General features: G+C 40.8%; 1 pseudogene; it reads left to right on the plus strand.

Annotated features, from left to right (window-relative positions):
* Nucleotides 1-1,505: 1,505 nt before the first annotated feature.
* LOC143990590 (U2 spliceosomal RNA) lies at nt 1,506-1,590 on the plus strand (annotated as a pseudogene).
* The last annotated feature ends 12,764 nt before the right edge of the window (nt 1,591-14,354 follow it).

Here is a 14,354-nt window from a genome sequence, read left to right on the forward strand (position 1 = left end):
ATGCCGACAGAAAATGTCCGATCGGACTGTGTTGTCGGATAATCCGACCATGTGTGGGCTTCATCGTACTTTTTCCGTCGGAATGTCCGACCAACAAAGTTTGAGAGCTGGAAATAAAAATTTTCCGACAACATGATCTGATCAGACTTTGTCTGATTGTTTGTAGAGAATTCCGATCGGACAAAGTGCCACGCATGCTCAGATCAAATTCCTAGACCAAAGCTATTGGCTACTAGCCTGATCGTAGTCCCGTCATAACTAAATAACGTCATCATGTTACGAACGATCAGATTTTCCAACAACTTTGTCCGACCGTATGTATGCAACACCAGTTTCGACAAAATCCGTCAGACAAAATCCGACGGATTTTGTTGTCGGAATGTCTGGCCGTGTGTACAAGGGCTTAGAGGTAGTCAAGAAATGATATGTGTAATTTATGCTCCAGGAACGCCTGATGGTGCTCCCTGCATGTTGGGCCTCAGTATGTGGCTACGTTGTGTAAAAGTCTCACATATGTGGTATTGCCATACCCAGGAGGAGTAGAAGAATGTGTTTTGGGGTGTAATTTTTGCTATACATATGCTGTGTATGAGAAATAACCTGCTAATATAACAAATTTGTAAAAAAAAAAAGAAAAATAATCTTGATTTTGTAAAGAATTGTGGGAAAAAATTACAACTTAAAAAAACTCACCATGCCTCTTACTAAATGCCTTGGAATGTCTAGGTTCCAGAAAGGGGTCATTTGGGGGGTAGTTGAAATTTCCTGGCTTGTTAAGGTCTCAAGAAATTAGATCGGCCGTCAGTATATCAGGTGTGATCATTTTTTAGAGATTAGAACCATAGCTTGTGGACTCTATAACTTTCACAAAGACCAAATAATATACACCAATTTGGGTTATGTAGATATGTAGCATTATACATTTTGGACAAAATTTATGAAGAAAAATTACTAATTTGCAAAATTTTATAACAGAAACAGAGAAAATAAATTTTTTTTCTTACAGAATTTTCAGTCTTTTTTTCTTTTATATCACAAAAAAAAAAAAAAACAGCAGTGATTAAATACCACCAAAAGAAAGCTCCATTTGTCTGAAAAAAAGGACACAAATTTTATATAGGTACATTGTTGCATGACTGAGTAATTGTCATTCAAAATGGGAGATCACCGAAAGCTGAAAGTTGGTCTGATTAGGAAGGAGGTTTAAGTGCCCTGTGGGTAAGTGGTTACTAAGGACTATATACTGATTATGTTGGACTGATCTGAGTTTGATTAGAATGTCACTGTTATATACACTATAGCATTTATGATTCACGTGGTTCTGCACCTAAAAAAAAAAAAAAAATTAAAAGCCAGCAGCTACTAATATTGCAGCTGCTGACTTTTAATAAAAATCACACTTACCTGTCCCAGGGTCCAGCGATGTCGGCGGTAGATGACGAGCGATTGCTCGTCTCGCTGCTGCCCCTGCCGCCATCCTCTGTCAGGGAATCGGGAAGTGAAGCATCGCTTCTCGGCCTTTTGGCTAAGATCAAGTGTAGTATCTGTTCTTATCAGTTACCAATAGGTGGCGCTTGCTTCCGTCCCTGTTCTACGGCGAGGTGGAGCAGTGGTGGCGGTTGCTATGCAAAGCCTGTTGGTGTAAAGGTGACCCGTAGCCGAAAAGGAAGCCTTCTGATGGGGATGGAGAACCACTGGTCGGCGCCAGGGGAGGGGACCCTGGCCTTCTGGCTTGGATTGTGGCAGCTTTAGCTCCAGTCAGTTTTTTGGGAGGGAACGTTTGTTCTCCTGTTCCAGCAGGGGGGCGGCCTGTACCTTTCGAATGTAATTAGGTGGGAGTGAGGGTGTGACCTGATGGCAAAGGGTCTCACCAAGCTCCTGGATCTCCATGCCTTTCTGGCTGGGGTGGGGGCTGTCGTGGTCTGGGTTGGGGGGTCTGGGATGCTTCTGTTGGAAAGCCCATGGTGATGTGCCCCTGGAGTGGCAGTTCAGGAGTGCCTTATACTCACTGTGTTATGCACTTTGATATTCGGCACCTAGGTCACGTCACCATTAACACGCTTTTTCACACCTGCCTCTAGGGCCTTTTGGCTAGGACCAGAGGAATTTTTGATTCCTGGCCGGAGGGCCTGGTCATTGTATTGCACATTGGCCACCTTTTCACTCTCCTCTTCACTATCCCTTTCCTCACTTTTTATTTATTTTATTTGTGTGTGTTTTGTCACGTTTGTCACTTCACGTTTTGATGAGTAGGGTGTCGGTCCTCGGACCAATCCTAAAAGTCTTGTGGGAGGGCGGACATAGGCCTTCTGGCTTGGTCCAACCTCCATTGGGGGGCCTACCTTCGGGGAAGCCCCATAGTACCAAGTACCTAGGAGGTTCTGTTTCGGCAGTCCTCCCGGGGAAAGGAGGTCGTCTGGCTTCGGCTACACGGCCACTGATGAGTCTGGTACCTCAGTCCCTGTCTGGAGCCTCATGCCCCGGGAGATCAGGGTATGGTCCTTCTTTATGGAGGATGTCAGACACCCGTCTGCACTTTTAGTGTTTCACTCTTTATGTGTGTGCACTTTTTTTATGCACCGGGTGGAAGTTTTTTGGGTGTGTTTTGCACGCCATGGGCTTTTAAAAAAAAAAAAATCGGAAGCATGGCGGCTTCACTGCCCGGTTCCCTACTGCGCATGCGCGAGTTGCGCTGCGCGTCTCTTCAGATCCCCCGCTGTGTCCTGGGAACAGTGTGTTTCCCAGAACACAACGGGGGGAGCGTCTGCGGGGGTCTGCGGCGGTCTGCCCGGAAGTGGGTGCAGACACCTGGATTATCCAGGTAACTGCACCCCCCTCCCCCCTGAAAGGTGCCGATTGTGGCACCGGAGGGGGGGAGGGATCAGATTAGCGGAACTTCCCCTTTAGGGTGAAGAACCGCTTTAACACAGAATTTATCATCACAGCAATCAAAAAACTCTATATACAGTTTTGGAATTAAATTCTATTTTTTTGTTAGTTTATCTTGGTATTGTTATTAATATTAATATTGTAAAGTAGGCACTTTAAAAGTATTTATTGGAACTAATGTTAGGAGCAGAATAGTAGGTTTTCATTGTTGTTTGTTCCCCCTGATAGGGAGATTTACCCTCTCTATTTGTCTTGTTTACCATTATCACCAAAAGTGAAACTAAAAGTAAAAGAAACATCCACATTTTGGATTGTCCCCAGAAAAGTAATAAAGGGGAAATCCTCCAATGTATAGTAGTTTTGCTGACCCAGGTGACAAACTTTGAAGGGATTTCTTCTCATGTCTTATTTTGGCTATGGGACAGGAAGTAAAGAGGTAAATCTCCCCAATGGGACACACATGGCAAAAATAAAGCTGACAGGAATTATACCCTACCTCACTCTATCCAAAATGAGTCTTTAAACCCCAGCCTGTGTTCTTTGTCGCTAGTAAATTTGGGCCTAGTCTTAAAATTGTCCTACTGCTGACCACTTTTAAACTCCTGTGTCATCTACAGTATCTTCAATCTTGTAGTAAAACACCTTTTTGTCCCTACTGCATTCTGGCTTATTATCCTGCCACTTTCACACTGCTGTATAGTCTGCAGTATCTTTATTCTTACAGTAAAAGCTTCTGCACTCTTTGTCTCTAGTAAATTTAGTCCTAGCTTGCTAATTTAAAATTGCTCTTCCGCGCGCCAATTTTTCATTGCCTTGTTATATGTGATTTCTTAATGCTTACAGTAAAACACCTGCCTGTACTCTAGTACATTTACACTAATCATTTTCTCTAGTACATTTAGGACAATAAAAATAACCTGCTGCGGGCAAATTTTAAACTGCTATATTATTTGTGGTCTTATTGAGAGCTTAATAGAAATTGGTCAGTGGCAAAACAGCCATAGTGAACTACTGGCAAATTTCTACCTCCTGGTCAAACAGATCTATTATTATTTGATTAAAAAGCTACCTGAAAAAAGCTTTAGCAGACTATATGCCATCTAGGATTTATATTTATTTTATGTATTTAACCATTTCCCGACCAGCCTCCACAGTTTTACTGTGGCAGAATGGCACGGCTGGGTAAAACGACGTTACCTTGTGTTGCTTTGCCTTTTGGCTACTAGGGGCACACACTAGCAGTGTGTGCCAGGAGCCGATGTGAGAGCCCGGCGGGCATGAAGTCCGCCGGGCTCCCGCGATCACTTGTGACAGATTGAGAATCTGGATCTGTGTGTGTAAACACACAGATCCCGGTTCTCTCGGGGGAGTAGAGACAGATTGTGTGTTCCTACAATGTAGGAACACCGATCTCTCTCTCCTCCTAGACCAGGGGCTCTCCAGCTGTTTTGAAACTACAAATCCCACCATGCCTGTGATTGTCAGGGTCTTTCAATGTCTTATGGGACTTGTAGTTTCAAAACAGCTGGAGAACCGAGGTTCCCTACCCCTGTCCTAGACAGTACCATCCCCCCTACAGTTAGAACACAGTGAGGGAACAGTTAACCCCTTGATCGCCCCCTAGTGTTAACCCCTTACCTGCCAGTGGCATTTATACAGTAATCAGTGTATTTTTATAGCACTGATCGCTGTATAATTGTCAATGGTCCCAAAAATGTTTCAGAAATGTTCGATCTGTCCGCGGCAATATCGCAGTCCCAATAAAAATTGCAGATTGCCACTATTACTTGAAAAAAAAAAGTAGAATAAAAATGCTATAAACCTATCCCCTATTTTGTAGACACTATAACTTTTGCGCAAACCAATCAATATGCAATTTCTTTTAAATCAAAAATATGTAGAAGATTACATATTGGCTTAAACTGAGGAAATTTTTTTTTTTCGTAAACAATTGGGATATTTTTTATAGCTAAAAATAAAAGATATTGGGGATTATTTATAAAAGGCAAATCCAAGTGCAATTGAAAGTGCACTTGTAAGTGCAGTCGCTCTAAATCTAAGGTGTACTTCTGAAATGAGGGGAAGCTCTGCTGATTTTATCATCCAATCATGTGCAAGCTAAAATTCTGTTCTTTATTTTCCTTGCATTTCCCCCTCAGATCTATAGCGGTTTTACTTCCAAGTGCACTGTCAGTGCAATTTCAAGTACACTTGCAGTGCAACGTGGATTTTCCTTTAGTAAATAACCCTCATGTTTTTTTTTCAAAATTGTCACTCTTCTTTTGTTCATGGGTCAAAAAATAAAAACTGCAGAGGCGATCAAATACCACCAAAAGAAAGCTCTATTTGTAAAAAAAAAAAAAAAAGAACATCAATTTTGTTTGGGTACAGTGTTGCACTGTCATTTAATTGTCAGTTAATGCGACACAGTGCCGTATCACAAAAAATTGAGTGGTCAATGAGTAGTCAAATCTTTCGGGGCTGCAGTGGTTAAGAAGACAATTTAACAAAATTTAATATGAGTTTCTAATGAAATCTTCATTCATCTTCTTAGTGTAGTTATAATAATAGTGGAACAAAGCAGCAAGTTTAACATCTCTAAGCAAGAATATCCTTATACTTGCAAGAGGTTATAATCTGAACAAAACTATTTATTGCATGCAATATTTGTTTTAAATCGTTAATGTACTATCAAGTTTGGAAAATTAATCACGTACACCAGCAGTGTCAATGTAATAATTAAGTACAGTGCAACAGCAAATTAGGTTTCTCAAATGTTAATCTCATTATTACCCTCATGACGCCTCTTTCTAGAGATTTAATACCTTTTAAAGCATTAACATTCATTCAATCAAGTCAAGAAATTAATCTGTCTAGCACTCAAAAAAATGTAAACGGTAGAGTTGAATAAGCTGACCTTTTTCTTTCTTAAGAGCTTGTAGACAACTTTGAAAAAAGTCAGCTACATAATTACATAAAACAGCATTAACATACATGGTTCAACATGTTAAAAATGCTAAATATCTGCAAACTGTTGATATAATGGTTATGTAAATAAATGGCTTTGCGAGCCTATCTCTCTACTTGTGAACTTCTTTCTTCCTCCATTGTTCACATTTCTTCTCTGTAATGCTTCCGAGGCACCTCTTGTGCTACACCATCTATCTGGAACTCCTTCTGTTTTTTAAACCTATCCACAAAACTTATATTCTAGAAAGGCACTCTGCTATCTAATTTCCCTAATGATATACTATAAAATGTTATTACCGACTAAAAGTAAGAATAAAAAAGTGTAAAATGTCCTTTTTGATATTAAACTTGCAGTCAGAATATAGGAAATGGATGGTAACATGCCATTAACTTTAGAGAATAAGAATGTTAACATCCCATTAACTCTAGTTCCTCGGGTTCTTCCTTTCTGGGTACTATGTCAGGAGCAAGTTTTACTTTGACCTTCTCCTCAGCTCAACTTTAGTCATATTTTTATACTTTTACCTTGATATGGCACAGTTGAATACTGTATACTTAGTGTTAGGTAACTTTATCCTATATAAAAAGGTTTCTGTTCAGGCAAAACTCATATTTAGATATGTGCTCCTCATTGTTTTTCAATAATGCATGCACTCAATGAATGTGCACCAATGCAGTACAAATCATACCAGTTTTATATTTTTTTGTATTTACCACGATAGGCATTGCATTGTTGTGCAACGTGATATGCTGCCGTGCAGATGTATTCTCTATATGTGTTCGGGTGGAATTCAAAATGGGGTTTTGTTTTTTTAAGAGCTAACTCACATATTGTCAATGATATTTCAATAGTCTTCTGGGCTTCTCTTATCTATTTTTTTCTATTCTTTGGAAAAGTGTAGCTTTGCAATTGAAGCTTAATAATATCAATAATGTGAGAAAAAAACTCAATATAAAGTATAAATCTTGAAAATGAAGTATACATTTTTTTGATTTTTCACAACACTGACATGTCATGGCATGTGAATGAAATACCTGAACATTAGCATTGATATATATTGAAGTGTGTGTTTTAAATTTAATCAATTATTAATAAATAGGGATGATCTGCTGATTGTTTGAAGGTTCTTTAACCACTTTCAGACCGGACCATTTTGCTGGTCAATGACCAGAGGTCTTTTTACAATTTGGCACTGTGCTGCTTTAACTGGTAATTGCGCAGTCATGCAATGTTGTACCCAAACAAAATTTGCGTCCTTTTTTTCCCACAAATAGAGCTTTCTTTTAAAGGTATTTGACTGACTCTGCGATTTTTATTTTTTGCGATATAAACGTAAAAAGACCGAAAATTTTGAAAAAACATGATATTTTCTACTTTTTGTTATTAGAAAAATTCAATAAACTCAATTTTAGTCATACATTTAGGCCAAAATGTATTCAGCCACATGTCTTTGGTAAAAAAAAAAGTCAATAACTGTATATTTATTGGTTTGCGCAAAAGTTGTCACATCTACAAACTAAGGTACATTTTCTGGAATTTATGCAGCTTTTAGTTTATGACTCATTTCTTGAGGTGCTAAAATGGCAGGGCAGTACAAAACCCCCCCAAATGACCCCATTTTGGAAAGTAGACACGCTAAGGAAATTGATAAGAGGCATGTTGAGCCCATTGAATATTTAATTTTTTTGCCTCAAGCGATTGAATAATGAGAATTTTTTTTTTTTTTTTTTTACACAAAGTTGTCACTAAATGATATATTGCTCACACATACCATGGTTATATGTGGAATTGTACCCCAAAATACATTCTGCTGCTTCTCCTGAGTACGGGGATACCACATGCGGTCGACTTTTTGGAAGCCTAGCCGCGTACGGGGCCCCGAAAGCCAAGCACCGCCTTCAGGATTTCTAAGGGCATACATTTGTAATTTCACTCCTCACTACCTATCACAGTTTTGAAGGCCATAAAATGCCAAGATGGCACAAACCCCCCCCAAATGACCCCATTTTGGAAAGTAGACACCCCAAGCTATTTGACGAGAGGCATGGTGAGTATTTTGCAGCTCTCATTTGTTTTTGAAAATGAAGAAAAAAAAGAAAAATTTATATTTTTCTTATTTTTTTCAATTTTCAAAACTTTGTGACAAAAATGAAGGTCTGCAAAATACTCACCATACCTCTCTGCAAATAGCTTGGGGTGTCTCCTTTCCAAAATGGGGTCACTTGGGGGGATTTTGTGCTATCTGGGCATTCCATGGCCTCCGAAACTGTGATAGGCAGTGAGGAATGAAATCAAAAAATTTACACCCTTAGAAAGCCTAAAGGTGGTGCTTGGATTTTGGGGTACCGTACGCGGTTAGGCTCCCAAAAGGTCTCACACTTGTGGTATCCCCGTACTCAGGAGAAGCAACAGAATGTATTTTGGGGTGTAATTTCACATATAACCATGGCATGTTTGAGCAATATATCATTTAATGACAACTTTGTGCAAAAAAAAAATAATAATAATAATGTCTTTTTCCCGCAACTTTTGTCAAAATATAAAATATTCCATGGACTCGACATGCCTCTCAGCAAATAGCTTGGGGTGTCTACTTTCTAAAATGGCGTCATTTGGGGAGGTTTTGAACTGTCCTGGCATTTTATGCACAACATTTAGAAGCTTATGTCACACATCACCCACTCTTCTAACCACTTGAAGAAAAAGCCCTTTCTGACACTTTTTGTTTACATGAAAAAATATTTTTTTTGCAAGAAAATTACTTTGAACCCCCAAACATTAAGTATTTTTTTTTTAAAGCAAAGGCCCTACAGATTAAAATGGTGGGTGCTTCATTTTTTTTTTTTCACACGGTATTTGCGCAGAGATTTTTCAAACGCATTTTTTGGGGAAAAAACACACTTTTTTTTATTTTAATGCACTAAAAATCACTATATTGCCCAAATGTTTGATGAAATAAAAAATATGATCTTAGGCCGAGTACATGGATACCAAACACGACATGCTTTAAAATTGCGCAGAAACGTGCAGCGGCGACAAACTACATACATTTTTAAAAGCCTTTAAATGCCTTTACAGGTGACCACTTTAGATTTACGGAGGAGGTCTACTGCTAAAATTAGTACCCTCGATCTGACCTTCGCGGTGATACCTCACATGCATGGTGCAATTGCTGTTTACATATGACACCAGACCGACGTTTGTGTTCGACGTTGCGCCTTACCAGGGGGGACAGGGGTGTTTTTTTTTGTTTTTTTATTATTTATTTTGCTTTTTTATTTTATTTTTAAACTGTTCCTTTCATTTATATATATTTTTTTATCATTTTTATTGTTATCTCAGGGAATGTAAATATCCCCTATGATTGCAATAGGTAGTGACAGGTACTCTTTTTTGAAAACATGAGGGTCTATCAGACCCTAGATCTCTCCTCTGTCCTCAAAGCATCTGACCACACCAAGATCGGTGTGATAAAATGCTTTCCCAATTTCCCAATGGCGCTGTTTACATCCCGCAAAATCTAAGTCATGAAATGCTCGTAGCTTCCGGTTTCTTAGGCCATAGAGATGATTGGAGCCATTCTGGTCTCTGATCAGCGCTATGGTCAGCTGGCGGAACCACCGGCTGCATTCTCAGGTTCCCTGTTGGGACAGGAGAGCCTGAGAAAACCATGGAATATGGTGCGGGGGGGGGCATTCCCTCCCACTGCTTGTAAAAGTAGTCTAGAGGCTAATTAGCCGCTAGGATTGCTTTTACATAAAAGCCGACCGCTGGCTGAAAAGAATGATACCAAGATGATACCTAAACCTGCAGGCATCATTCTGGTATAAGCACTCAAAGTCCAGCAACATACCAGTATGTTGCTGGAACTGGTTGGGCATGTATTGTAATTTTTTTTTCATGCAGCCTGTGGGCTGAACGAAAAAAAAATATTGATCTGTGGGTATGCCCACCATTAGAATACCTCCCTTCATCCACCCACTTCTAATGGTGGGCATACATGCACCATTTATATATGCCGAAGCATGGGGGAATCCTCCCGCAAAAGGTAGGGGCAAATCGCTCCTCCACCCCTTATGCCCCCATGCTTCGGCATATATGCTCTTTTTTAACTGTGGTGGTGAAATCACCTCCGACAGTGCTGGAGTCACGGATTTATGTATCGTGGGAGCAAACGCTGTTGCTGTCAAGATAAATAAATCCGCGCTGCAGCAGAATGGCGTACCTGCTAAGCAAATGATGGTTAACAATAAAACAAAGTAACATTACAGTATAACAGTAGGACTTACCATACCTGCAAAGCAAATACAAAAAAAAAAAAAGAATAGCAAAAAATAACACATTTAACACAATCTGTGCCTAAAATATATATATATGCCGAAGCATGGGGGCATCCTCCCGCAAAAGGTAGGAGCAAATCGCTCCTCCACCCCTTATGTCCCCATGCTTCGGCATATATGCTCTTTTTTAACTGTGGTGGTGAAATCACCTCCGACAGTGCTGGAGTCGCGGCTTTATGTATCGTGGGAGCAAACGCTGTTGCTGTCAAGATAAATAAATCCGCGCTGCAACTGAATGGCGTACCTGAAAACAAAAAATGGTTAACAATAAAACATTGCAGAATAGAATACAGTACAAAGGAGCAGAACAATAGAGAATAGAGAGAGAGAGAACAATAAAGCGACAACTATTTTTGGTTTTTTTATTTTATTTTTTTTTGGATTTTTGGTTTTTTACTTTTTTTTTTTTTAAACACTTTTTTATGTAACTTTAACACTTCTCTTGTAACGTTTCCAGTGGTTTGGGTCTCTCAAAATGCGATTGCATCTTGGGAGACCCTGTGAACGTGTGCCTAGCCTGTGCAATGCTGTACCCTACGCTAATACTCAACTAGTTCATGGTAGCGTTCAAAACATTCACCAATGCAAAGACCAGGATTGTCAGGACAGCGGGGACAATAATGACGGGTGTCACGCCTATATCCGTGCTTTCTGCAGACATGACATTTTCTTTGGGGGGCTCGTTGGGTAGGGGTACTCGGGAGGACATAAGAATAATGCCTCTCATGCAGCCGGCTTACTGCATCTGGTTGGGGAAGGTGAGGTGGCATCTGGTTGGCGGAGGGGCTAAACTAAGGGAGGTGTATGCTTTGCGCGTGGGTATTAGCGGTACTGGCACTAACCTGACGCTGCCTGGGGCGATGCAGACCTTATCTGACCCTCAAACTTATATCACCCGGTGGGTGATGAGGGCGCTAAACCTTTATTAGGTAATAAATGGCGGGTGCCCTGAAACTATAAAAAAATAACTAACCAACCAGCGTCACCTGTAACAGTTATATGGTGATCACTGGTGAAAGGGTTAACTAGGGGGCAATCAGGGGGCTTTATGCGGTAGTATATGGGGGTCTCTGGCGCTATAAAAAGCTGCGGCGAACCTAAATACCTACCTGCCTAACTAGCGTCACCTGTGACACTAATACAGCGATCAGAAAAACGATCGCTTATTAGTGACACTGGCGACGGGGGGGGTGATCACGGGGGTTAAACCTTTATTGGGGGGGTTAGGGGGTACCCTAGAGCTAAAGGGGGCTAACCCTAACTGCCCTAACAGTTATTGCAGTCACAAATGACACCAATCCAATAATAATTAAAAATAAAAATGCAATTGGTGTCACTGTGACTGGGGCCCCCCACACCTGCGGGAAGGCATGGACGTACCTGTATGCCAATATGCCTGCCCGTGCCATTCTGTCGACGTACATCGTCGTGCGGCGGTCGGCAACTGGTTAAACAGACAAATGAAATTGAAGTTCAGCTGCATCTGTCATTTACCTTGTGGCAGAGCCTGATGTGTAGAGGGAGACCTCTTGTACAGCACTGGCTCAGGGACCACTGATGTTGCGATAATGGCCACGAGAGCACAGTCAGGTACGAATGCCCGTAAGATCTTTCGTTGGTCGCAGGGATGCATGCCAGGTGCATCAACAAAGTTAAACTGGGAAGCTGAAACAGCAGATGGAAGCAGGACAGCAAACTCCCCTGGGTAGGCAGTAGCTGGTAGCATATGCGATCAGACTGGCAGTAACACAGCGTATGGAGGACCAGTGTCATCAGGCACAATACAAACCAGGATAGAAGGATGACTGGATACAGGGTCAGACAAGCTAAGTCAGCAACAGATGATCAGGTATAAGCATAAAAGGCAGACAGTGAATAGTCAAGGTGCAGGCAGAGGTTGGCAACAGGATATCAGGCATGCATGTACAGATAAACAAAGTCTTCAGGCAAGCCAAGGTAAGGACAGGTGGAGAGCAAGAGTGGTCATGATAAACTGGGTCACAGGGTAAAGCTGCAAATCAGACAGAAAAGGACTAGTGCAGCTGCTGCACTTATACAGGCCATTTGGCACCAGTGTTAATGGCTAATAACTGGGCACACGTGCATAAGAGTTCACCTCTGCAAGCGAATTTGTGCGCATGCGCATATTCATACACCAAAATATGCTAGCACCGCAGACCGGGATGACGCCAGGTTTGGGACCCATATATACACTTCTATGGGATGATACATACACATGACATTCGGATATTTTGGAGTTACTGACTAAATAGGAGCCTGACTGAAAGCTCTGATAATCTAGCGCCACTTGATATCGAACATCGGCAGATACCAACCCTGGAACTCATTGTGTTCTGTGAATTCACTGCTCCTCATTTGTGGCACTCCCATCTACAGTTGCTTCACCTTTTCTTTTTGTTGTTGGAATCATTTGCATGTAAAAAACAAATTGTGACTATACTCACTCCTATCCTATACCCCTGACGAAGGTGTTTAACCAGAAGTGCGTTGGGTACCAGGGATTACTGTATATCGGAGAGTATTATTATATTGTTATATTGTTCATGTAAATTGTTGGTTTTTGTTTTGTTTTTTTCTTTATTCCTGTATGTATCCTTTGTATATTATTTGATATTTTTAATCATTGATTATTTGTATGATCAAATATTTTTATATACTGAATAAAATAGATTTTTTCGTAATACCCAAGTGTGTGTTGCCCTAAAAGTCTCATTGAAAGGGGATTCTCTTTTTCTTAAAGATAATCTACTGTTACCCGTATACTATATTTCAGATTTAATATCGCTCAGATATGATTTGGGTTAAATGAGAGTTATTTGACCTAGAGTGAAAGCTTTAACACAATAACAAAGATTTATTGGTATATAGTAAAGTAGGCCTAGACTAATAGACAGGAATTTATCTAATTGTACAGGAAAAAATCCTGAATTACATGAAGGAATACAGAGTATATTCCTTAAAACGTTAATCTACAAACAGTAGGACAAAAAATACATAAGACCAACATATTTATATACAAGTACAAGGGAGATTTCCCATATTTACCATTCCCATAGAGCAGGGATATGCAATTAGCGGACCTCCAGCTGTTGATAAAATACAAGTCCCTTCATGCCTCTGCCTCTGAGTGTCATGCTTGTGGCTATCAGAATCTTGCTATGCCTCATGAGAATTGTAGTTCTGCAACAGCTGGAGGTCCACTAATTGCATATCCCTGCTATAGAGGTTCCATTCACGTGACTGCTCTGCCATAGAGTGTATGTTTCCCTCCCATCTAGTCTTTATATGCCATTACAGGCTTTTGCCTCATTGGTTGGCATGGCAAGGCTCTGATTGGTAGGGTTCCCTATTCCTGGTTCAGGTTTGGCTACATCTCCAATCCCTATACTTTACATAACTCCCCTTTAATGCAAATCTTTGGCACTGACTATTTTGAGTGAGAGACTTAACTTGTAGGTACATGACCTTCAGGAAAGTTAAGTACTGATGACGGTCTGGCCACGGCCCCTCGTTGCATATCTAAACATGGGATCCTTTGAAGTGAGTGTGCGTAGAACAATGAAGTATGGGTCCCATTGTTTGTATATACAAGCTTAGGCACTGATATGTCTATCTAACAGACACTCTTGTGTTAGCTATGTTGCATACCCTCCCAGGGGTGTTGCTAGGTGTCAAAAAGACCAGGGGCTTTAGCCCAAAGTCCAAGGCCGGAAATGGGGGGGTAGTGTATGTGACGTAGGCTTTTTTTTGGGCTGGGCCGTGACCTACCTGATCTACATACACTGGTGGTAGTGACCTACATACACTGATCTACCTGACCTACTTACACTGACCTACCTATGACCTGATGGTAGTGACCTACATACACTTACCTACCTACACTGACGGTAGTGACCTACATAACTGATGGTAGTGATCTACCTACACTGACCTACCTACACTGACCTACATACACTGACAGTAGTGACCTACCTACATACACTGACATACCTACACTGACCTACATACACTGACCTACATAAACTGACGGTAGTCATCTACATACACTGACGGTAGTGACCTACCTACACTGACCTATATATACTGGCCTACATACACTGACCTACATACACTGACCTGCCTACACTAACCTA

This window comes from Lithobates pipiens, unplaced genomic scaffold, assembly GCF_037356315.1.
Source record: "Lithobates pipiens isolate NorthernLeopardFrog02 unplaced genomic scaffold, aLitPip1_a1.2 Scaffold_18, whole genome shotgun sequence".
Classification (NCBI taxonomy): domain Eukaryota; kingdom Metazoa; phylum Chordata; class Amphibia; order Anura; family Ranidae; genus Lithobates; species Lithobates pipiens.